The sequence below is a fragment of the Pongo pygmaeus genome, chromosome 2 (genome assembly GCF_028885625.2).
Source record: "Pongo pygmaeus isolate AG05252 chromosome 2, NHGRI_mPonPyg2-v2.0_pri, whole genome shotgun sequence".
Lineage (NCBI taxonomy): Eukaryota > Metazoa > Chordata > Mammalia > Primates > Hominidae > Pongo > Pongo pygmaeus.
Window position 1 is genome coordinate 53210109 of NC_085930.1, and position 13778 is coordinate 53223886.

A 13778-nucleotide genomic window follows, 5' to 3' on the forward strand; every position below is an offset into this window, starting at 1 on the left:
GGCGTCCCGTGGGTCCCTGCCACAAAGGCGGAGGGGTAGGGGGAAGGGAAACCCCACCCCGGGAGGGACTGCTGGCTGGCGGCGGCCCGGGCGGGCTGCGGCGGTGGCCAGGTGGGCGGTGCCGCGGGGGGCCCGGGAAGGGCCGGGACTGGAACCTGGAGGAAAAGACGTCCCGCGGCCTAGAAAGCGGAGCCGCCCCCTTGGCTGAAGGGGGAGGCCCAGGGAGGCAGAGGAGACCCCGCATCCCGGGGTCGAGGGTGTCACAGCAGCAGGGCAGCGGGACACCGGGAAGTGGGCGCAGGGCCGGGAAGACCGGCCGGCGTGGGGAAGGCTGCTATGGGTTCTACAGTGCATTGTCCTGGGTGAGGTGGCGGCCGCCCTGCTCTGCTGGGAAGATCCTGAGTCCAGCGTTTGCCGGCAGCTTCATCCCCTCCTTCCCTCGGGCCGGGAGCGGTGTCCCCCTCCTCTCTTCCACCCACTCACTCATCACCTGTATCCCTCCTTCCACCCCTGTCATCCCAAGTAGCCTCTGTGTTCAGGATTGCCATCTTCACCACCACCTTCGCAGCCCTTGGCCTTCGAAAGTGTGCTACCTCTTTGACAGGATTAACTCCCTAAAATGCTCCTAATTAAGGCGCCTTTCCTGCCATAACTAGTGAGGAGAACAGATCCACTTAGCAACTCAGATTTCACATGCCCAAGGCTAAGCCTCACTTCCCCCAGCTTCAGGGCCTGTTTATCTACCTCTTTCAGGGTGGTTGCCTTCAAACCTATCTCCTTTTCTCAGAGCCGGCTTGTACCCATAGCCTGGCAGTTTAGCCGCTGAGATCTCATATGCATCCCCTCGACTCCGTTCACATGTCCACTTCCCTAGGCCAGACCTTCATCCTCCCTCACTCAGAAATTCTGGAAACCTCCTTTTGTTGTCCCCTGGCTCCAGGCTCTCCCCTGTAGTCTCCACTGCAATCCATTGTCATATTCGTTCCCTTATTTTAAACATTGCCTTCCTCGTATTCATGTTCTTCCTCTACTCAGAAACTTTCAGCGTTCTTCTTCCCACATCAAATCCAAACTCTGCCTTTCTTATAAGCCCTCCATTACTGGGCCCAGCCTGTCCATCCAACTTCTCTTCAACTACATCAGCATACTTCCTCCGCTCAGAGCAGGCCCGTCTCCTCATTGTCTTCTGAACTTGTCATATTCACTCTGCTGCCAAGGTTTGTTGAGTGCCCACTGTTGTGGCTTTAGGGGGCTTCAAGATAATACCTACCCATGGTCCCCATGTAAGTTCAGAATCCACTGAGATAGCAGCAGGAGTCAGACTTATGGAAAGCAAAATGTCAGCTTTGTCTCTGCTAAAGGCTGGAATGGCAGCCATGGCTTTAGATCTGCAGGGACAGAAGGCCCAGAATTGAACATGTCCGCTCAGTCACAAGCAGAGCTGGAAAACTTGCCTGTGTAAAAACTAAACTGCATGGAAAAGCAGAAAACGTGCCTCCTGGGACATGCCTGCTCCCCAAACTTGAGGGGGTAGAGTGACACATCCCCAGTTCTTTCAAACTTGCCAGTCAGACAACTTACTCCTGCTCCCTTGTTATGGTAATAAGATTAGGGAATAGATGTTCCGCACCAGATACTCTGTCTTGGTCACTGTGCGAGGATTGAAGGGAACTGTGGTGGATAATGTTTTGCTTCTGCCCTCGAATAACTCACAATACATTGCATCCCTTGCAGATCCACTGCACCCTCTCAGAATCTGGCATGATCTTTCCTCCCTTCCTCTTATCTACTAAAATGCTTGGGTTTGTTTGTTTGTTTTGTTTTCAGGAACCACGTCAAGTTTGCTTCCTTAATATCTTTTCTGACAACAGCTTGGCATGGTAGAAGGCACAGGAGGTTTGAGGTCAAACCAATCTGGCTTTCCATCCTATCACTGCCATTTACTAGCTGCGTGGCCTGACTTTCATCAAATAATAAGCCCTCTGAACCTAGGTTTCTGCCTCTGACAAATGGCAGTGATAATGCCTTGCAGGGAGTTGTGAAATTTAAGCAGATACATATAAAAAGTGCCTGGCAGGTAGTAGACCTCTGTACGTGATAGCCATTATTATTTCATGATCTGCTTTGCATCTAAGTTGTAGTTGGTACTATACACCAGGTACTAGGAAAGCCATTCAACATCTCTTATTTAATTATCACAATAGATAGAAAGGAGGCTGAGCACGATGGCCCACGCCTTGTAATCCCAGCACTTTGGGAGGCCAAGGCAGGCGGATCACTTGAGGCCGGGAGTTCGAGACCAGCCTAGCCAACATGATTAAACCCTGTCTCCACTAAAAATACAAAAATTAGATGGGTATGGTGGTGGACACCTGTAGTGCCAGCTACTTGGGAGGCTAAGGCACCAGAATTGCTTGAACTTGGGAGGCAGAAGTTGCAGTGATCTGAGATTGTGCCACTGCACTCCAGCCTGGGCAACAGAGAGAGACTCCATCTCAAAAAAAAAAATAATAATAATAAATAAAAATGAAAAAAAATACAGTAAATGGAAAGGTCTTTTTTATTGCTTCCGTTTTCCAAATAAAACTGAAGCTCAGGAAGATTTAGATGCTTTCCCAAGTTTATACTGTTGGCTACACAGCCTTACAACTTGGGGCAGTATATTGCAGACTGCTATACAGTGTTTAACACTTGTTCTCATAGTTGTTCTTGATTCTCCAGCTAGTTTTAAGTTGCTTAGAGCAAAAACAATGTTTTTCATATCTTTATCCTCTCTACATTTGGAACACAATTAATGGATTTGAGTACATCAAAATGAAATGAAAGATTCCTGTTCAACTGAGGGCACCATAGACAAAATGATAGAAGGAGATATAAATATCTAAAACTGACATGTAACTCATAACACACACACATACACACACCCTGAAAATCAATCAGAAAAATACGGGAAACCCAATAAAAAAGGGCAATAGGTATGAATAGGCAATTCCCAAAAAGGGAACCCCAAATGGACAATAAATATAGAAAAGATACTCAACATCACTACTATTATTTAAATTGTACAACAACCATTTGAAATCAGTATTATTTTACTATCTCCAATTTACAGATGAAGAAACAGACACAGAGTTTAAGTAGTTTGTCCAAAGTTATGTCACTTTACACTCATCACAGTGGCAAAAATCAGACAGTTGGACAATATCAGTGTTAGCATGTGACTAGTGCAACCTTTGTGGTGTACTGTAGCAATTAAAAGCATGAGTTTATGAGACAGACTGCCTTGGTACAAAATTGCCTTGGTAGTAAATCTTAGCGTTACTACTTATTATGTAACTTTGGGCAAGTTACTTAACCCCTCTGCATCTCAGTTGCCTCATCTGTAAAATCATGAGACTAATTGTACTGATTTCATACAGTTATTGTGCAGATTAAATGTATCAATATGTAAAGTACTTAGAATAGTGCCTGGTACACAGTAAGCATATAATTAAGATGCATTACTATGGAAATAATTCACTAGAGAGATCTTACAGGTACTGATGATAAAACTGTGCTGTGGTGTATGGTTAACTCTACAATAAATAAAGCAAAAGACGAAAATAAACTATGCAGTGGAGAAAATATTTTGAAATGAGGTATTTGGAAATGTCTTATCATTAGGCTATTTTGTTATCCAAAACAATAAAAGTGTGGCAACATAAAAACTCTCGTGTATGCACATTTTAAGAACTTACACAAAATTTTCTAACCTGTTTAAAAATCTTCAGACAGAATTCCAGTGGTTTATTTACTCATTTGTTGAAAATATAAAAATATAATAACTTGGGCCCAGCGTGGTGGCTCACACCTGTAATCGCAGCACTTTTGGAGGCTGAGGTGGGATGATCACTTGAGCCCAGGGGTTCGAGACTAGCCTGGGCAAATGTGGCAAAACCCCGTCTCTACAAAAAATACAAAAATTAGCTGGGTATTGTGGCATACCCCTGTAGTCCCAGTTACTGGGGCAGTAGAGGGCCAAGGTGGGAAGATCACTTGATTCTGGGAGGTGGAGCCTGCAGTGACCCATGATTGCACCACTTTACTCCAACCTCCGCGACAGAGAGAGACCCTGCCTCAAAATAAACAGACAAACAAACAAACAAAAACTAACCAACCAGCCAAACAAACAAAAAACCTTTTAATTAATTTTGATTTCCAGAGCAGATGGGAATTTATGAGCCAGGTTTCAACAAAAAAACCTTTGCATGAATGGTTTATAGGACTGGAAAATGAGTAATTTGGTGGGTGAGCCAATGGTACACATCTTCCATCCAGATCTGTAGAATGTCTTAATGTCACGATATTCAGCACACATTGATTCCTTTCGCATCCAGCATGCTTTCGCCATGCTTCAGGTAACAATACCCACCTTCGCTCTAGAGCACCATTCTTCTTCCACTCCTCAAACATGCAAATGGCCGAGGATAAGCCAGTCACTACATTTCAACCCCTTGACCATAGTGATTACTTCAAGAGTAGGAATTTGACCAAAGTCAGGCCAACAGAGCCATATTTGTGGGTGCTTTCATCTTCCAGGGCTGCCATAAAAGTATATCACAGACTGGGTGGCTTAAACAACAGGAACTTATTTTCTCACAGTTCTGGAGGCCAGAATAACAACACCGAGGTGCCAGGAGCAATGACTTCTTTTGAGATCTCTCTCCTTGGCAGGCAGATGACTGCCTCCTCCCTGTGTCCTCATATGGCTCTTACCTGGTGTCTCTCCCTCTTCTTGCAAAGACATGAGTCCTATCTCATGTGCACTCTGCCTTTATGACCTCATTTAACCTTAATGACTTCTTTAAAGGCCATATCTCCGAACAGTCATATTGGGGGTTCAGGCTTCAACATGAATTTAGAAGGAGCTCAGTTCAGCTCATAACACTGAGTTAGCTTTTTCAGCTCTGACAGCTGAATACCAAATATCAAAATAAACTGGACTTAGAATTGGACCTTCAGCTCTCTGTCACAAAATGTTAAGCAAATATTTTCTTTTTCTTTTCTTTATTGAGACAGGGTCTCACTCTGTTGCCCAGGATGGAGTGTAATGGTGTCATCATGGCTCACTGCAACCTCGACATCCTAGGCTCAAGCAATGTTCCTGCCTTAGCCTCCTGGGTAGCTGGAACTACAAGTGCATGCCACCATGCTGGCTAATTTTGTGTATTTTTTGTAGTGATAGGGTGTCCCCATGTTGCCCAGGCTGGTCTCGAACTACTGAGCTCAGGCAATCTGCCTGCCTTGGCCTCCCAAAGTGCTGGGATTACAGATGTGAGCCACCATGCCCAGTCTAGCAAATATATTCTAAATGAAGTAATGACAACACCCTCACTAAATGTACTACTATTTTTTTTTTCAATGAGATCATAAAGGTGTTTTCACCATTGATAAGTAAAATAAAGAATGTTGATTATTTTAGGTCGGGTGCGGTGGCTCACGCTTGTAATCCCAGCATTTTCAGAGGCTGAGGCAGGCAGATCACTTGAGGCCAGGAGTTCGAGACCAGCCTGGCCAACATAGTGAAACCTCACCTCTACTGAAAATACAAAAAATTAGCTGGGTGTGGTGGCATGCCCCTGTAATTCCAGCTACTTGGGAGGCTGAGGCACGAGGCAAGGGGCAGAGGTTGCAGTGAGCTGAGATTGTGCCACTGCACTCCAGCAGGGGCAACAGAGACTCCATCTAAAAAAAAAAAAAAAAAAGCATGTTGATTATTTTATCTTTAAATTTCATATTTTACATGTTTTATAATGTATATATTAGCCTCATTGTTATTGGTGGTAGTGTGTAACTACAAAGTTTGAAAACTACGGCTACAGAAAATCAAATCTCACACTAAGGCCAAAAGAACACTTCAAGAGTTGAGTACAGTGTCTATTATGGTTAATTAATCATGTTCAGGGTCACATTTATGTAATCATTGAGAGCATCTGTGACAAGATGGTTTCATCAGCAACTTGGGGAAATAAAGTACTTATTAAATATTTGTGTTTATTGACATATCCAAAGTAATGCATAATTTGAATGTATGCCTATTTTGCCCTGTCTAAAGGTACTAAACTCACACAATCTCCTTCAAATTAATTTGGAAAATTCTGCAAGTTGGTAGTATACGTTTTTGAATTATATTTATAAAAGTATGATTTATGATAATCCATGTATTCATTACAAGCTTGGCAGACCTATTCATTTGGATAAATAAATGGATTTTTTTTTTTGAGGCAGAGTCTCACTCTGTCACCCAGGCTAGAGTGCAGTGGTGCCATCTCTGCTCACTGCAAGCTCCGCCTCCTGGGTTCATGCCATTCTCCTGCCTCAGCCTACCAAGTAACTGGGACTACAGGCGCGTGCCACCACGCCTGGCTAATTTTTTTGTATTTTTAGTAGAGACAGGGTTTCACCGTGTTAGCCAGGATGGTCTCAATCTCCTGACCTTGTGATCCATCCACCTTGGCCTCCCAAAGAATAAATGGATTTTATAAAAATTTTTAATGTCATGATATTCAGGACACATTGATTCCTTTCACACCCAGCATGCTTTCCCCACACTTCAGGTAACAACAGCCACCTTCCCTCTAGAGTATCATTCTTCTTCCACTTTTCAACCATGCAAATGGCCTAGGATAAGCCAATCACTACATTTCATCCTCTTGACCATAGTGATTACTTTGAATAGGAATTCAACAGAAGTCAGAGCAGTAGAGTGAATGAAATCCAATTCCAAGACTTGTTTACTCATTAGGGAGGCTGACTCTCTTTTCTGCTGCCCTGGGTACTGGATAGTGTGACTCTGAAGCTGCAAGGGGCCACCACCTGGGCCTGAGATACTGCCAATCCTGAAGAGGCAGCACCAGGAGATGGAGTCCAGTGACATCATCAGGGCCTCAAATCAAGCTGTACCTGATATAGCCGTAGACTTTTTATGTTTGTTACCTGCTTCTTTTTGCTCAAGCCTCTTAGGTTGGGTCTTTTAAATCACATTTGAAAAAATCCTTAAATGATCATCAAGCCATAAATATAATTACAGGGTGTTTAAAACAATAAGATAGCATAAACAAATGCAATAGTCCTTTAAGCTTAATATTTGCAAAGATTATGAAACAGCAGAGCTGGGAAAGGGAAGTGATTTTCCCAAACACTCATGAAAGAGCAAATGTTCTGTCTACTGCACCTTGCTACTTCCTCCACTGCCCACCCTGCTGCAGACATGGGGATGTGTGTTATTTAAGACACCCTTAAAACAAGTGACTGAACCAATTCATGCTAGCCTGGGCCAGGAAGGAACTTACTGGCCGATGAGGAGTCTACTGAGGTGGCTCATGGAGCTGAAGGAAGAAATGCAGAATCTAAGGTCTTGGGGACTCAAATGGGACTTGTGATAGGCTAAAAAGCATACCCCTACCAAAATAGAGTCACTTCCTGGAACTTGTAAATGTTACCTAATGTGGCAAAAGAGCAAACATTATCTTATATGGCAAATATGTGATTAACTTAAGGATCTTGTGAGGAGGGATTTATTCTGGATTATCTGGGTGGGCTGTAAATGCAATGATATGCATTCTTATAAAAGAGAGGCAGAGCAAGATTAGACACAGATAGGAGAGAAAAGACACACAGAAAAGAAGGGGATGCGAGGATGGAGTGATGCGGCCACAAGCTAAGGGATGCCAGGAACTGCTGGCAGCCACTAGAAGCTGGAAGATTCAGGAACAGATTCTCCCCAGACTCTACTGAGGGAGTGCTGCCCTGCTGACCCTTGATTTCAGGCTTCTGGCCCCCAGAGCTGTGAGAAAATAAATTTCTGTTGTTTAAGTTACCAGAGTTGTGGTAGCACTAACAAACTAATGCAGAACTCAATGATGTAAGTTGCTCTCTCTCTCTCTGTCTCTTTCACACACACACACACACACACACACACACACACCCAGACTTTCAGCTTATTCAGCTGTTTTAGTTTTTCCATGTGGCTGAGAAGATAGCTTGTGCAAACCCTAAAATGCCATCCTTTCAGCCTTGGCAGCCTAGCCAGCAGAGTCTGTTTTTCTGGTCCATAGATCCAACTCAGGGGAGGGTTCTGGTTGGCCCTGCTTGTGTCATGTGCCCACCCCTTGGACAAAGCACATTGTCAAGGGGGCATTCCTGTGGTTGGCTGTGTTTGGGTCATGATACCATCCCTATAGCAGGCTGCACACTCTTACTGATAGCTTCACAAACCACATGGCATGGAGGAAGAGGTTTCTCCAAAGAAGGGACCCTGAGCAGACTAAAACAACCACTGTCCAGGGGCCTGGAACATCATGAAGACATGTAGGATTGTGGGCAGAAGAACCACAGACTTGTTCCTGAGCACAGGGCATTGGATATTCCAGACAGGGCTAAACAACTGCCTTTAGAATTTATGAGGAGACTGGAAAGGCTGCTTGTTTGATCAAAATGATGGGCCCACCCTCCTGTAAGCTCCAGTTAGAGTAAGCCTGTGGGCTGGATGAGGGGATGGCCTCAGGGGCAGCATAAAGTATAACCCGTGGCATTAGGTTATGGGTGGGGTTGAGCACTTTTCAGAGGACCCCTGGGGATGGGAATTTTTCACGGCCAGAGGCTCAAAGCTGAAGCTAGCTTTTGCCTCATTCTCTGACCACTTCTTTTCCTTCTGTTTCCCTCATTGTCGTCTGTTTCCTTCCTATACCTTCTTTCTCTCTTCTCTCCCACTCCCACCCTTGGGAGAAGAAGCAGGATGCTAAAGCACCAGCCGTAGGCTTTACAGGAAGCAGTTCATGCTTCCTCCTCCCCCTGAAAAGAAAATGCCTTCCCTCGACTAGTTTTGGTGGACCATTCTATTATCAGCATAATCACTGACATTTATCATAAAACCTCATGGATTGAGATTCTCTCAGGGTCTGGGCTACTCCCCAGGAGTAAATCAGGCACTTTTGAGCAATGACAGGGCTTCTTCCAGACCCTTAGGTATTATTTTTAATGTGTCAGCAAAACCTAAAAATGGAAGAGAATAAATGCAGCTGTTCAAAGGAGCTGACCTGCACAAAAAGGTCATGCCGTGGAAGAATCTGGCTCATTAAGAATGTGTGAGTGTGACAGAAAATGCTCATTTTAACCAGCTTTTTATGGTAAATAGCAGTGCTGCTACTAACCGGCTGAATAAACCACTCAGAGTGAGCCTATCAGATGGCAGCCTCCTCCAGCCGGCTGTGCCCCTTGATGTCTTCTCTTTGCCCTCATTAAAGTTTTAGTCTCTTATGGCTACTTCCAAAGAAAGCTGACTCTTTCAAGTTCCCAACTTATATAGTGGTAATGAATGTATAGCTGTAATTGAAGGCAGAGAGGGGTAATGTAATGTCTCTGCAGGGAAGAGACCTGTAGTTCCTTTTTTAAATGTGAGGAGATAGGCTACCCTAATACAAATGAGAATCTGTGGATCTGATTGGCTGTGTGTTGGGGTCCCCAAGACCACTCCCAGGTTCAACGGTTCGCTAGGGAGACTCACAGGACTCAGCATATAGTTGTGCTCATGGCTATGATTTATTGTAGTGAAAAGATAGCTAGTAAAATCATCAAGGGGAAAAGGCATCAAGGGCAAAGACCAGCAGAAATCAGGCACACACTTCCAAGAGTCCTCTCCTAGTGAAGTCGCACAAGACGCACTGAATTTCTCCAGCAACAAATTGGGACACCACGCGTCAAGTGTTGTCCTCCAGGGAAGCTCATAAGCGAGTCAGTGCCCAAGGCTTTTTGTGAGGCTGGTCACGTAGGCACCTTCTTTTTATCATGTGCCAGAATTTCAGACTCCTTGAAGGAAAGCAACTGTTCAGCATAAACCATACTGTTCTGAGAGTGGTGGGGACTCTCCTTAAATCCAAGTTTTCTGATGCCAGCCGTGGACAAGCCTTGCAATCAGCACTTTCTAAGCCCAGTAGTCTCAGCCCTGCCATGTTAACTGTTTTCTGCACATGGTGACAGTGAAACTTTTCAATTCTTTAATCTCTGCAATTTACCAGCGGCCATTGCATTTCCTGCATTTAAGGCAACTCTGAAGTTATAAAACAAAACTTACTAAATATAAATTAAAAGACAGGCTCTGCAGGCTGAAATTTCTCTCATGCCCCCAGCTCTCTTCTGAATGGTCCTCATATACTATGTGGTTATCTTGCTATCCTGGCCATAAATGATGGAACAGGGATTTTTCCCTTGAGTCAAAATCTAATAGGTATAAGTTGGACGTGATTGAGACCAAGAGTCACAGAGACTGACCAATAAGGGGCGCTCCATAGTGGAATGGTGGCAAGCTGATTCAATCCACTGTCTTTGAAAGAATAAATACCAGATGGAGAAAATGAAAGTGGGTGACTAGAACTCAGATTGAGTGAGGACAATGTGAAGCTATTGTTCTAGGTCTCTGTGAAATGTGTTGTGCTCCCCAATCTTGGAAGTCTATGTTTAGGACAGAGGTGATCGCCTCCCTGTGATCTTGGCTCACTGCAACCTCCGCCTCCTGGGTTCAAGTGATTCTCATGCAGATTCAAGTGGCTGACATCCTCATGTGTCCTTGCACTGAACACATTTTCTTCCTTAATATGGGTGTGTCTTTTCCAAGCAGCCTGAAAGAGCCTAGTAACATAGAGGTAAATATTCCCTTTTCAAAAGGATGCCATGACTAAACTGAGAATAGTTATACTAGATGGCATCCAAGGAAGTGTGAGAGTGTAGTTTAGGTCAGTTACAGGAAGTGGTAACTTACACTGCAAAAAGGAAGTTTTGGACCACTCTCAAAAGTAGAAAACATAAGTAGGCTTAAAAAAAGCTTTAAAATTATCTATGTTGTTGAATCCTAAGGAGTTATTGATAAAAGCTGAATATGTTCGGACTGCTTCCTCTTCTATGAGGTGTAGGTTAGGAAAGCGAGTGATGTTCCCCTCCCCACATATAGCTCTGCTATCCTTGTCATATGCAACCTTTTGATGAGGCTGCCAGCAGAGGCTATAAAGTTGAGAATATCCCCGGAAGACTTGAGCCCCCAACTCCAAACTGAACTCAAACTGGGCTAACGCCTCCTGATGGGCTCGTAAAGTGCCAATATTCGACCCTGACCTCTAACTTAGGTGCTGATGCAGGAGTATGGTGTATTTATCAATTTGTGGATTAAATGTATCTTAAGAGTCAACACTTTGTGACCCTGTGAGGATGAGGGTAATTAAAAGTGCATTTGATGGACACTGCTTAGCCCAGGATATTGTGGTGAGAGGACCTCACAGCGTACTGTTGGTGTGTGGGAGCACGCTGCCTGCCTTCTGACCAAGCACTTACGGAAACTCCCACTGACATGTTGGCTGAGGCAAGAATGTAATTAGAAAGGATGGTTTCATTCCAGCACCATCACCTTCTTCAGGAAAGGGTAGCCCTTCTTTATCTGGCATGTGGCCTTTTAGTTGAACTTGGATATTTGGGGATTGTTCAGAGACAGTGCTAACTGGCACAGGAATACTCATTCTGTGTTGATTGTTCCCTAGGGAGCTTCCTGCAGTAAAAGTGATAAGGGTTGTTCCAGGCTATCCGGTTATAACATTGGAGCCATGTCCATTCTTTGTTCCTAAAAATGGGCTCGTTTCTTCCTCTAGAGGGGCAGGGGAAGATGAATAGCTCGCTTAAGCACTCAGGGCATGGTTATGCTTTTGGATACAGGGTGGTGGTTAATAATATAGCTTAAGGAGTATTAGAGACCTGCCACTTACTAGTTGGTTGGTCGCCTAAGCTCTTTGCTCCTTAGTTACTTCTTCTATAAAATGTCAAGAATAATATTGCACACAGTTTTTGTGAGGATAGAATGGAATAATGTATGTAAAATACTTAGTGCAGTGCCTAGCCCGGAGTAAATGCTCAATTACTATTAGCTATTTAACTATTTTACTTATTCATAGGTACTGAGAATCTTCTCTATGATTATTTTATTCCTAAACTTTCCAAGATCACAGTTTCGTTACTGGAAGTGATCAGCAGCAGAAAGTTGTATAGTCATTTAGCAGGAATAGATTTGAGCTGTTTGAAAATGTTGTAGACGTTCGGCATTTGTAGATTTAGATTTTGCAGTTTCAGCTATTTATAGACAACCTCAAGGATTCATGACAGCATATTTTATCTGAAACTTTAATCTAAAAGAGATAAAAAGTAATCAGGATGCAGTAGAATCATTTTGAATATCTACCCAGCCATGTCTTTCTCTGAGAACTGGCCCCACTCAGAGAGGTGAACCCAGAGGTGGGATTGTTCCTTATAACCCCTGCACCACAGCTGATTGGACCAGGCCTGGACACACAACTGAGAGAGAGCTAAGGTTGTGATTGAGTCAATCCAACTTTCTCTCCTGGATTGTTCTTGTTTTTAGGAGATACCGGAAGAAGAAATTGGCAATAACATCTCATGATTCTGCAATTTATTTTCAAATGGTTCAGGGGAAAAAGTGTATCTGTCTGTATATATTATACAGAGAAAGAGACAGAGAGAGAGAGAGAGAGAAAGTAGACATCATAGAGGGCTAACAATTGGTAAATCTAACTAAAGGTTACACAAGTGTTTATTGTACTATTCTTTCCATTTTTCTTTGGTTTAAAATGTTAAAAGTTGCAAACAGCTTTTAACGGAAAATGAAGTGTCCCTTTAAAAAGATTTTCTTAAAAAAATCCTTGAATTAGAAATGTACTCCAGAGCCTATAACCATCTCTCCTGAGCTTTGAGCCGAGAAACCACATGTTAGTCTTGAGTGGCAGGGGCCAGGCACACACAGAAGAGGAAACTGGATTTCAGAGAGACACAGAGCAGAGGGGCAGAAACAAGCAGGGGGAGAGCCTGAGGGTCTTGGGAAAAGGCGAGTGGAGACTTAATTCTTGAGTTCCTGGTTCTCTCTTCAGAGGCCTGGTGCTGGTGTGAGGCCTAGTTCTTCTTTCTGCCTCCAAGTTCCATGAGATACCCTGATATCCTTCCAATAAGTTCTTTTTTAAAAAATTTGCTGACAACAGCTTGAGTGGTTCTGGTCCTTATGAACAAGTAGGCTCTGATTAGACCTCTGGCCGGCCTGTGGTAATGGGTGCCCTGAGGCACATGTGGGACTCAACGTGCGTAAGCTGTGGATGACTGGCTTAGCTGAGAGTGTGTCTCAAAGACTGCCAGCGTCTACATCTCAATGGCGCATGTGTGCCATAGAGTATAGATGTTAACTGAAAGAATCACTCTCAACTGGACTTTATAGGCTTTAAAGGAATAAATATTCTGTATAGTAGGAACACAGATTCCTCAGGCCATACACTCAGATGTGCAGGAAAAAAAATAACCTTTTTTTCTTTTCTAGGACTAAACTTAAGTCCCATCTGCAGCCTCCCTTCTCCCTGGTAGCAGAATCTGGGTTTGCTCACTGAGTTCAGTGTTTTCCTTCTTTTCCTCTGGGAGAATGTGGGGCGGATGGGCATCATCATGGGTGCACGCCTGCATCTACAAAGATGTCCCCTTCACTCTCTGGTCCTCCTCATCCTCACTGTGCAGCTTCTTCTGGCCCACCTGCTCCCTGGCTCCTGACCTGCTGTCTGGATCCACAGGGACTTTCGGAGGCAGCCTCTGGCCTCTCTGCCCATACCTAGATCATTCCAGTGTCCATAGGGGTGGAGTCTTACCTCTTCCTGCGCTCAGATTTCCCAAATATGATTTTGAGAGTTCTTCTGTCCACCCTCCTCCCA